This window comes from Antechinus flavipes, chromosome 4, assembly GCF_016432865.1.
Source record: "Antechinus flavipes isolate AdamAnt ecotype Samford, QLD, Australia chromosome 4, AdamAnt_v2, whole genome shotgun sequence".
Classification (NCBI taxonomy): domain Eukaryota; kingdom Metazoa; phylum Chordata; class Mammalia; order Dasyuromorphia; family Dasyuridae; genus Antechinus; species Antechinus flavipes.
Genome location: NC_067401.1, coordinates 30,164,532 through 30,177,412, shown reverse-complemented (window position 1 = coordinate 30,177,412; position 12,881 = coordinate 30,164,532). Strand labels below are relative to the sequence as shown.

Genomic DNA, 12,881 nt, shown 5'->3' with positions numbered 1-12,881 from the left:
CTTAAGGTGATACTGTAACCAATGAAGTTAACAAGAAATTTGTACTTAACATCCTACCATCAATCAAACCAACAGTTTTCTTTTCTTTTTTCCTTTCATGAAAATTTAAAATTTAACTTGAAGACCAAAGCACATCTTGACAATGAATGAAATCTTACCATAGTCACATTTGTGCTTTCAAAGATATTAGCCCCATCTGAGGCCAGTGGTCTCATGATATGCCAAAGTAAGTTCAAGAATGATCTCAGAGCAACTAAGGCTCATCAAGGGAAATGATGCATCTTCATTGTACAATAGATTTTAACATTGCATCTGACCTCTTGTTTAAATGAAGGCTGGAAAAAAAATAACTGTGATGGCAGGCAAGAGTGAAATGCGTCAATTTGGTTATTAAAATCCATCAAGTTCATAGTCAGCCTTGCTATAACCACTGCCAAAAAAACTGACTTGCAAGTAATTATCACTGCTATCTGCAATAAAAGTTAATTGGACATAATTGAACTAACGCCCTAATCAAAGGAAAGCTGCAACTGGCAGTGAGCCGGCTCTCCCTGCTCTTATATCAGGCAAATGAAACTGCTAACGATAATTTGTGGACAAACACGAAATTGCTCTCGTGGTCTCCCCTACTGCAAATCACTCAACTATTCCAGCTAATACCCAGCATGTTGGGCCAAGAGAAAGTCATTAAAAGAGTGCTCCCTTAGCTAAAGAGGCATTTTAACAATAACCAAGCCCATTAAGAGCTCAGGGTTCCTGAGAACTGTGAAGTTTTGCTGGATCCCTTCACTGGGCAGCCCTGACCCAACTTCCAAGCTTTAAATTATAGTAGATTTATAATTCCCTCATCTCCCTCAATCCACCCGCCCCTACAATAAAAAAGCAGTTTTGAGAAAAAAATCACATCATTCTGAGCTAGAAAGCCCTTTGTATTGATGAATTATTTTCTCCGAGCATCATAGGTAATCCCTATTTGGACTAGACGATCTGCAATCCTGAACCTTTTCTGTTTCAATGGCAACCCATTCTCTGTGGTCTTTGTTAGGGAAAAAAATAATTCCAGCTTTATCATGAATTACATATAAAAGGAACCACCCTTTCCTCTGGAATTTATATTAGACTTCTGCTTTCCAACTGTAGTCCCTGCATAAGCAGGAATTCTTAACTTTTGTGCCATGGATCCTTTCCCAGAAAGTTTCTAAACATATAAAAGACACAAGATTACAAAGGAAACCAATTCTATTGAAATACAGCTATCAAAGTTTCTCCCATCCAAGTTCAATGACTCTCTGAAATCCAGACCCCTCAGGAGCTCAAGGACTGCAGATTAAGAATTCCTATGAGATCAGAGGGTCTTAGACAGTCACACCATTTCAAAATCTCGGAAGCTGGTGCTCCTGCTTTACATAATGGAGAAAAGGACTCTTACTCTCTCCCTGTACTTCAACAGTCAATGTGTATTAATCAGGAAAGACATTCAGACTTATTAAAATGACTTGTGTTTGCTTACGTGTCAGAAGCTCAAACAAAACATCACCTAAATGGAGTCAGTTTTGCTCATTTGCTTCTTTTTCAGGAGTCTGAACACTGTTCTGACAAAAATGGTAGCCAGAATTAACCCTTCCTTCTGTACCTTCAGCCAGTATCCTTCCTATTTGACCCAATGTTGAAGATGATAGGAAAGCATCCCTATTCTTTATATGATGATGCCTATACTTGCTGATTATTTTATTAAGTTGTCCCTTCACTGTTTTGTTTCCCAAGCTAATTAATCAGCATTTCTTTGGCTTTTCTCCATAAGGTTTATTTTTCTAGTCTTTTCTAGCAGTCAACCAGGGTCTTCAGGGCTGGATCAGATCTACCTCCAACAAAATGGTTACATACATCTCACAGATCCCCTTGCCTACAAAATCTAAACCCAAGTTATCAAACTGTGCATACCCTTTGATCCAGCAGTGTTTCTACTGGACTCATATCCCAAAGAGAATCTAAAGAAGGGAAAGAGACCCACATGTGCAAAAATGTTTGTGGCAGGTCTCTTTGTAGTGGCCAGAAATTGGCAACTGAGTGGATGCCCATAAGTGGGGGAATGGTTGAATAAGTTATGGGATATGAATGTTATGGAATATATTGCTCTGTAAGAAACGATCAGCAGGATGGTTTCAGAGAGGCCTGGAGAGACTTACGTGAACTGATGCTGAGGGAAGTGAGCACAACCAGGAGATGATTATATACTGCAACAACAATACTATATGATGATCAATTCTGATGGATGTGGCTCTCTTCAACAATGAGAGGATCCAAATCAGTTCCACTTGTTCAGTGATGAAGAGAGCCATCTACACCCAGAAAGAGGACTATGGAAGCTGAGTGTGGACCATAACACAGCATTCTCACTCTCTCTGTTCTTATTTGCTTGCATTTTGTTTTCTTTCTCAGTTTTTCTTTTTCTTCCTCCTTTCCTTCTTTTCCTTCCTCCTCTGATTTTTCTTGTGCAGCAAAATAACTATATAAATATGTATACATATATTGGATTTAACATGTATTCAACTACCTGCTAGCTAGGGGAGGGAGTAGAAAGGAGGGGGAAATTTGAAACAAAAGGTTTTGCAAGGGTCAATGTCAGAAAAATTATACATGCCTGTTTTTTGGGGGGCTAAGGCAATTGGGGTTAAATGAATTGCCCAGGGTCACACCACTAAGAAGTAAAGTGTTAAGTGTCTGATGCTAGATTTGAACTCAGGTCCTCCTAACTTCAGGGCTGGTGCTCTATCCACTGTGCCACCTAGCTGCCCCCATGCATCCGTTTTGTAAATAAAAAGCTTTAATTAAAAAAATATATCTAAACCCAAGACATCTTGTCCAAAAGCCCTTCTGGAAGTAATGAAAACGACAAGTTCTTCACCATTTCTAGCTCAACACACTGAAACAGTCTTGGTAACTAGGTGACTGAGAAAAGCTGCAGTGTAGCCATAATTAATGCCCCCTCTTCCCTACTTGCAAGGCAAGCTCAACCTCTTTGGTACTCACACCTTTAATGAAAAGCAATTTATCAACTTGTTTTGAAGAGTGTGAATTATGCCTCTTTAAAACAGAAAAACATATACCTCTTAAAGCTACACTGCAGTGAAGTAATGCGCCCTGTGCACACAAGAAAACAGAACCAAGGCTGCCATCAGATGCGGTTTTGCCTCACTCAAGAAAAGGGCCAGCTTTTCTCAAGGGTAAATGAGTGGGGAGGTTATGGAAAGAGAGAAACATGGAGGCTTTTTCCACTACTCAAGGTGAAAAGGCTTTTGAGGGCATTAGTTTCAGTTACCCAATACTGGCATACAGCCTTCTAAGATGATAGCAAGTTCTCAGCTCTAGAGATGAAAGAGCAATCTCCCCCAAAAGTTCCCCAAATGAAGATACTGATGTATCTGTTTGGACACCTGTTCAGCTGCTTAAGAAAAGGTTTTTTTAAAAATCTATCCCGAATGCTCACTGTTCTGACCTAATTTTGATGTAGACTAGAAATAGGCCAAGAAGCCCTTATCTCCAAAGGAGAGGTTCCTTTTGACAACTCTGAAAATGTTCTATATACAGCATCATGTTTGGGGTGCACCATACTTCACAGGATTGGGGGGGGAAAGCATTTTATGTGAATTTGTGCTAATCCTTGGTGAGGTACAGGTTTGGATTATCTTCCAACTTGATCCCTCTAGTCAGTTTATGTTGTGGATGAAAAATTCTAAAAGAATTTCTTAAAAACAGTAACTAGAATCTTGTCAGCCACAAAATCCCTGACTGGATACTATTACCTGTCATGTTTCCCTTTCACTGATAGCCAAGAAGTTCTCTTCCATCCATCAGCCTGAAATGACATATCTTTGCAGCATGGCCTTTGATGCAGGAGAGAGGACAGATCTATCACTAAGTTCTAACCTTATGATCCTGTGATCTTACGAGTACAGTGGCAAGAACATTGGCAGTCTGACAGAGGTAGAATATAGGAGAACAAATCTCTTGCTCTGGACATTATATTTTATTCCAATATAACTTAAGACCAACCAATCTCTTCTGGCTGCCACAGCACACTACTGACTCATCTCGAGTTTTAAATGATTAAAAATCCTACCTTCCTTCCTGTAATGCACTGCCAGTGCTCGAGGGCAATCTGGTTTTAACCTTCTCCTAGTCTATGACCACACAATCTCTGAACTGAAAGAGACCATGGAGTAACTTTAATTTAACCCTACCAGAAAGTTTACTTTACCCTCTACAACATTACCAAATAAGTGACCTAGTCTCCTTCAAAACCTTCAATGATAAGGAATACATTCAGTTCATTTCAACACTCATATCAAAGCAGTACATTCCACTTCTGAACAATTTTTCCTTCTATCTCCTTGCTGAGCTCCCATTTGTCTTCCTGTCTCAACCTCAAGATCTGCAGTCCCATTTACTAATGCTCACATGACCCATTTTCATGTCCCCATCTGGATGCCTTTCTAGGGGTCAAGTGCCTACTTTTCAATATTCCTGTTGCAATGTGGTGCCCAGAACCGGATACAATATGTATACAAACATGTAGTCTTACTTGGGCTTATTACAGAGTTCTGGTTACCATATAATATGACTGTAATATACCAAGAATGCAAGTCACTAATATTACAAAGATTTTAACATGAACCACTTCTTAATCATTCTATTGGCATCCTGTACTTGTGCAATTGATATTTCTAAAATCCAAATCTAAGACTTTCTATTTAACCATCTCACAATTCAGTTGTTCATATCAGCTTGCCACTGCAACCTGTTTAAATCAGTGTAGACACATCATCTAAAGCATTAGCCATCTCTCAGCTTCATAGCAACTGAAAATCTGATATTTAAGCTATTTCTATCATCATCCAAATCACTGACCAAAAAAAAAGAAGAGAATTAGAGCAAAGGCAGAAGCCTCCAGCACTCCTTCAAAGACCTTCCATCAGATCTATATCAATCCATAAACTGTCACTCTTTGAGGCTTGATTGTTCAGCTAGTTCGAAACCCACTTAACAGACAGGATCCGTTGACTGCCAATTATCCATAAAACTTAACAATGACTCCACTACAATTTTTTTTACAAAAATACTGACTTTGCAAAAATTGAGATACATAAAGCCACAGCAGTCCCGTGACTGACTAGTCCAATAACACTAGCAAAAAAAGAAATGTTTAGTCCAGCACAATTTTTTCCCCGCTGAATTGGTATTAGAATTTACCCCAGATGCCAATTTCAGTAACAAAAAAAAGAAGACCAAAAAAAAAAAGTTAAAGAAACTTACAAGTGCCATTGCTGGGTCTGTATCTCAAGGAAATCTTAAATGCAAAAACATTTGTAGCAGCTCTTTCTGTGACAGCAAAGAATTGGAAAATGAGTAGATGCCCATGAATTGGGTAATGGCTGCACAAGTTGTGGTATATGAAGAAAATGGAATATTACTGTTCTATAAAAAATTATGAACAAGCTGATTTTAGGAAAGCCGGGAAAGATTTACATGAACTGATGCTGAGTTAAACAAGCAGAACCAGGAATACACTATACACAATAAAAGTAAGAATGGATTCTTCCCAGTGGTTCAGTGAGCCAAAGCAATCCCAATAGACTTTGGACAGAAAATGCCATCTGTATCCAGAAAAAGAATTAAGGAGACTGAATATAAATCAACACATCCTATAATCACTTCTTTTGTCTGTTTTTTCCTCTCTCCCATGATTTTCCCCTTTTGCTCTGATTTTTCTCTCCCAACATGATTCATAAAGCAATGTATATTATAAAATAAATTTACTAGGAAACAAACAAACAAACAAACAAGAAACCTGTGCCTCCCTCATTTTATAGATGAGGAAACTAAGTCCCAAAGATTAGGTGATTTGAGGTCTCAGAGGGAGTAAGGAACAGAGGTGGGATTCAAACACTGGTTTAACTTCCAATATAATGACATGACTTGTTTTTGGCTCTTCTTACCCCATTTTCGAGCTAAAGATGTTAAGACCCAAAGAAGTTATAGAAGACATGCTTAAAAGCACAGTCAAGGTAACAGAGCTTTGCCAGGAACCCAGGGCCTGACTCCAGATTCACTCCAAACTCAGAGAAACTGATCCTGCCACTCAGTAAACCACAAATTAAATGAATGTTATCTATGTAGTACTGTATTTTTATTGAGGTTATTAAACATTTTTAATAATAGCTTTTTATTTTCAAAATATATGCAAAAATAGTTTTCCACATTCATCTTTGCAGAACCTTGTGTTCCAAATTTTTCTCCCATCCTTCCCCCCACTCCCCTCTCTCCTAGACACAAGTAATCCAATATATGTTAATACATGTGCAATTCTACTATACATATTTCCACATTTATCTTGTGGCACAAGAAGAATCATTTCAAAAAAGGAAAAAAATGAGAAGAAGAAAAGCAAGCAAATATGTTATTAAACATTTCCCGATTACATTTTAATCTGGTTCAGGACCCATAGTGGCTGGAGCTGGTCCAAAGTTCTGTCATTGCTGTCTACTCCTCTCCCTAAAAATCTCTAGATCCCAGCCAAGGGTTATCCTATTATTAATCTTCTCATTGCTCTTAATTTAGAGCTTGTAAAAACAAAACCAAACCAAACCAATAAACCCAATTCATTCTTATCTTCAATAGTGCCACCAGACTCAGTTCATCTCCAAATTTGGCCTCCCCTAGCATTTCTTCTGTACCAATTTTCTGTACCAAATCTTCTGTATCAATCATCATTTACATACCATCACATCCATTTCTTTTTTATATGTCTTCTTTAAATCTCCTTTTGGCCACAAGCTGTCCTCTCTGCACCCTCTTTTCTTGTAATCAACTGCTACTGAATCCCCAGAATTTCCTTTTACCAGCATCCTATCTCTTGGAAAGCAGTTGGCCTATTGGACTTTGTCTATGGGATCTTACATGCTCTCTCCTTTTTGAAAGTTACTCTCTGAGTTTAGGTTATACACAAAAATTATTCTCTATTTGCCTCCTCTTAATCTACCACAAACTCTTAAGATATTGGAGACTTTCACATTTCAAGTTCACTAACCAATTCCTCCTTATTAGTAAGAATCAAATATAAAAATAACAGCTGTCCTTAGTCTTCTGAAAGATGAAATTATCAGCTCAGTTATCTTTTGAGCAGAGTGAGAAAACTTCAGTTACACAGATGTCCAGAGGCTTCAAATTTCCTATTACACTGATATTCTTCCCCTCCCCTTCAAGAGGGATGCTGTCAAGATAAGCATACAAGAGGCAGAAAATACCATCTGTATCCAGAAAAAGAATTCTTCAACTTTTAGAAGGGGAAGTGAGTTCTGAGGCAAGAGATACTTAATGATTTTCTTTTGTAACTTCAGTTACTAAAAGTAATTCTTCCTCTCCAAATGACATAAAATCTGCTCTTCACTCAGATTAGCAGCTGATCCTTAAAATTATTTTGATGAAAGCAAAGAAGTAGCAGCTGGGCATGGAGACACCAAAGACCAGCTTCTTTATGGATGCTGTAACATCCAATTTAACTGACAAGAGAAATCCATATTGTTCTGTCACTAAATACCCCTTAACAAGTACAACCTGCAGGAGGACCAGAGTGACATGTTCAAAAGCAAATCTGCAAATGAAGAGAACATAACCCTGCAAATCAGGCTATTATTTCTAGATTTTCCCCAGCTCCATGACAGAGCAAGTGACTACACCTCTAGAGGCTTCAATTTCCTTATCTGTAAAATGACTAGACTAGAAGCTATGTTCCTCAGGATCTCTTTCAACTCCACTATTTTACAGATCCAGTAAATCACTATGGGATTTTAAAGGACTGTTCATAATCAGTCTTTATTTAAGTGTATTCACTTAACAGTTGTGATAATCTTCATATGCAACTCAGTATTTTAAAAAGAAAAAAAAATTCCTTGGGGGAACAGAATCACCAAATCTCAACTCGTCTCTCTTCCAACTTGGCTCGCCACAGCATTCTCACATAATCCAATGAGTAGGTATTACAAATGTATTGTAAAATGTACATGAATTTGCCAGTAAGACAGACAAATCTTGGTGCCATTTCCACACACAGGATTTCCTCCATAATTTCCACAAAAAATGAGAAAGTATGAGAAAGTCTAAGATTGTAAAGTTGTAGGATCACTACAATGTTTTTAAAAAATAAAAATTGGTCTTCTTCTCCCTGCTTCTTCCCAGAACTCTACACTAAATTCCTAAAATCATCTAAACATAAGGAAAAAAGAAAGTTGCAGCCTAGCAATCAGAGGATCTTACCAAGAGGAGGCAATCTACTATAGCCAAAATCTTTTCTGCTTTTGTCTTACAATCTAGGAACAAACAATACTCTCCCCTTTAGTGAAGAGGAATTGGTGTGTTCTGGGACTCCAAATTCAAAGTATACAGATTAAAAACACTTTTTGAAAGTGGAATCAGATTTTAAATTGTTCTTACTTTTCATACTAATAAGACTGGAAAAAATTGAGTTTCACGGACACTAAAATGAGCTGAATGATTTGAGGGCACATTTTATCCACATTTCTCATCTGTCCTTTCATTGCTAGCTGAAATCATAAAAGGAAAGGCCAGAGAAAAGAAACAAAATCCAAATCACTTCACTTTTGGTTGTTAAATCTGGCAAAAAGTCTAACAGACAATAATAAAATTAAAGCTGCTTCTTAAAAGTGAAACTGAGATGTTCTCTAAATTTCATTCATCCATAGTTATCCTGCAAGGGTTAACTGTCCTCTTTATAGAAGAGAGAATCCATACATACAGCAAATTCTTCATAAACTTTGTACTTTTTCCAGCCAAATTCACAAGAGCAACTAACTTCAGCTTAAATTTCATCTTCTCCCTCCCAGTGAGATCTTGAGATTCTATCACTACAAAAGGTTACAATTTTTCCCACTCTTCCTTCATTTGGGGGTAGGGGAGCATTCATCCTCATTGTAACTTCCTATACTGAAGTATCCACAACCTCGGTCTGTAGTCAGGGGAATTTCCTGAATGGAGAGCCTCACTGCAGTCAGAAGCAAATACTACTTTTATCCTCGGGTAAGAAAGTTGCAAATTATTTCAAATAGCAACCCAGCCAATAAACATCTATTAATCACCTATGGAAAGCCAAGCACTTGACTTGCTAATCTCTTTCCCAGCCCCAGCTTAAAACAAAGGGTTGAATTATTTATCTACAATTAAAGTAATCACTTCACTTTTTAGCTTTAATTTCTCCATTTATAAAATGGCAATACAACCTGCTTCAACCTGGCCTGCTACAAAGAACAGATGCATTCATTTCTGAATTCTCCAAATAAAAAATGCTATATCGATTCCACCTCAGACTCTCTTATCTGTGGAAGTTCCTATCTTGACCTCAGTAGGAGAGATGAACAATTAAATTACACTTTCCAATCTCACTCTTAATTTCAAGGTATGACATTACCAAACTACCTCAAAATTCCTTTAACTCATGCCTCGGATCCTTTTTCATCACAATATGTTTACAAAAAATGAAGGCCTCTAAGCAAAATTCTAAGATCTTGCCAAACAAAAGAGCTGTCCAGTACTCAGAAAATACTAATATGAAAGGAACCATAGTTGGAGAGAAGAAATCTTAGACTCCCAAGAAAATTGGTGACCAAGAAGAGTTTGTTTTTATAGAAACAGAATATCCAAAGGGCAGGTGTAATTAAGGCAAGGGATTTTTAGCCCTTGCCCAAAAGATCCAAGAGTTTAAAGGTTATTCTTCACTTTTTCCCAAGTTTTACTTCCATCATTCTTTCCATCCCAAGATAAAGAGTAATAGTCTATTTCCAATACATAACATTTTTGTTCCAATAACCAAAAACACCAGAAAAAAGAGCCAACTATTATGGTCTCTCAGAAACATCCTGCCCTAGATCAGGAGAGGACTTTCATGATAATAGTGAATTAGTTGTCGACTAAAGTTTCTTAGCAAGATGAATCGAGATTCTCATAATTATATCCAAGCACTTACACAGAGATAACCACCCCACCCCCACATAACCCCCCAATAAGCAATTTTAAGTTGCCTAAGCAGTCTAGTCAGAAGGCAGAGTTCCGGCCCTCACAAAGAGGAGACCTGTAAATGACATCTAGAGGATTAAACTGATTGAGATGCAATTTGCCTAGCAACCATTCATTAGGCAGAGTTCAGAAACCCGCCGGCAATCTATTCCAGCTTCTTATCAGAGCAGTAAACAGATAACAGTCTCCACTCAGTCCTCTACCCTCCAGCTCCAGATTCACAGTAAACAGCTCCCTCAAAAGGTTCAACCTCCAATACATCAGCCCAGCGGGAGGGGGCCCTAGCCCTTAAGCAAATACAAAATCCAGTTTCCAACAACTGCTTGACAAAGCGGAACAGCTAAAAATTACCATCAGGCAAATCACCATATGAATGCATTCATTGTCTCTAAACAGTCTCTCACCTAGGTGCACAGCTTTCGGAGGTCTCTTTTGTCTCAAAATATTTTTTCACCTAGAACAGAAGGTTTGCCTAGCTTCTAAATCTTAAAACACCCAAGCTGATTAATGCAGCAATCAAGCAACACCAAGAGTTCCATCTTTTCCTTCCCCTTCTTCTCAAGGGAGTGATTTTGTAATTCTGGTGTGCTTTGGGGCCTAGACTTGCTTCTCCTTTAGGGAGAAGCATAAAACTCTCTACACACCTTAAGCTCTGCTGATCAAAAATACGAAAATGGCTGCAAACAGATTGCTGAAGAAAATTAAATCAGCTACTTCAATCTCAGCAGGACAATGTCCCTTAGCCAAAGAAATTATGAGAAGTCATGATTTCATATAATTGTTTCTCTGCAAGATATAACATTTGAGGGTTTCCCATTATGCATTCACTTTAAATTATATTTGGAGATTAGTGTAGACATACCTTTGATTACTTCCAAATATAGCCTTTTTTCTCCCGTTTGGGGGGAAACTCTGAGGAAATCAATGCTACATAAAAAATATTGATTCCACTAAGCAAAGAAAAAAAAATATGGAAAAACGAACAGAGCGCAGTAGGTTATAAAAATTGTACCAACTGCCCTTACAAGCCAAAACACAAAAACAAAAACCAACCATGACAGATCTGGGGAGAAGCCAACTTGGCTTTATCACCCACTTCACTGTGTCTTAGAATATAGCAAAGAACTGTTCCTTTAACCCAACAGCAAGCTTCACTACCTCAAGAGCTTAAGGTGAAATGTTTTTTATTTATACCTCACTTTCAATAATACATTTCACTATGTTGTTTTTTTTTTTCTTACTCCATTACCACTATCTCCTGGATTTGAATAAATTAATCTGCTTTAGTGACCAGAGAAAACACAGATTACCCATGTGTTAGAGATGCAGAGGGATACAAAGAACTGAGACAAGGTCTCTTCCAGATCCTGATAGCTCACAATTTTAATAACCTCTCGAAGCTTAAACACCTTCATTTATTCAGGACCATAGGCTCCCTTTGTGTGTGGGAGGACTTCAGCTTAGATGTGGAGTGTAGTAATGAATCTCTTCCTCAAAATGCCTAAGTAAACCTGCCGTAGGTAAGGTTTTCATTAGACTCCCACTGATATTAGAGAAAGGAACCAGATATTGAATAAATGCTGAACCCAAACTATAATTCTTAGGCATCAAATTGTGTTCCACCTTTTAGATGAAAAATACTATATTGGCAGCCTGACTATCCATTTCCAATGTACTGCCATCCAAGGTTTTCATAACAAACTGCGGCACATTAGAGGTTCTATGAATCATCTCTAAGCCAAAAAACCTAGCCAAAATAACCCTGAATGTAAGAGGCATTACTATCCTATAGGTTCTGCCTTCATAACTGTCTCTACTTAAAACTGTCAGCAAGCTGTGCTTGGCTTAGTGGATTGAACTCTGAATCACTTTAATTAATATTTACCTAAGTTTTTTTAAAATCTAGCATTCAACTCTTGCTCTAGACATTAGTCATACCTGCTCTGGGCTAATCAACATAAGAAACTTGTTCCATGCATTTAATAGAAAATGCCCAGTTAGATCAAGTTTGCAATCAACATAGCCACCTAATTACACTCTCTCTCTCTCTCTCTCTCTCTCTCTCTCTCTCTCTCTCTCTCTCTCTCTCTCACACACACACACACACACACACACACACACACACACACACACACACACACACCCCATCTTCTTCAAAGGGTTTCAGTGCTCATCTCCAATTAAGAGATCAATTCCTGGAAGGATTTTGTTTTCAATTTTATGTCTGCAAAAGGCATCAATTTCTCCTGCAGATTAGTATACTCTCCTTTCTAATAAAGGCACCCCATATCATACAATCTCACTAGAGATCTTGTTAAATCCAAATAAAATAATAAGGAACACCTGTCCCCCAAATCCAAATAACCGAGAAACCAAATTAAAGAAAAATGAGTTCAACAAAAGCCGTTGGGACTCTTGTGTTTTTCTCTTTCCAACGATGATTTCGATACACAGGGCCTAGCTCCTGCCTCTGGAATGGCAGAAACAAACCCATACACAAACTAATAGGGTTGTAAGTTTTTACAAAGGTAAGCGGTAAAAGGGGTGCGTCTCCAGAAAACCTGTATTGGTGAACTTAGGGAGTCACAATTATGGAAAGAATCAAAAGCTAATAGCTCCCCCTCACCCTCCATTTAATAAGATAGGGGCTTCTCCCTCGTTCCCCGGGCACCCCCACTTCCTTCAGACTGTTGCAAAGTGTGTGGCTATTCCTGAGTAGTCCCAGATACGGAAGATGGAGTCTATGCAGACGGATGTAGTTCAGTACAGAAAACCCACTCCCAGTTGGCTCTCCC

The 12,881-nt window shown here is 38.1% G+C and overlaps 1 protein-coding gene across 3 annotated transcripts in view; it reads right to left on the bottom strand.

Moving 5' to 3' along the window:
* The window catches only part of FAM222B (family with sequence similarity 222 member B), a 65,435-nt gene that overhangs the window by 28,245 nt on the left and 24,309 nt on the right, over window positions 1–12,881 (bottom strand). The gene's annotated exons all lie outside the window — the stretch shown is intronic.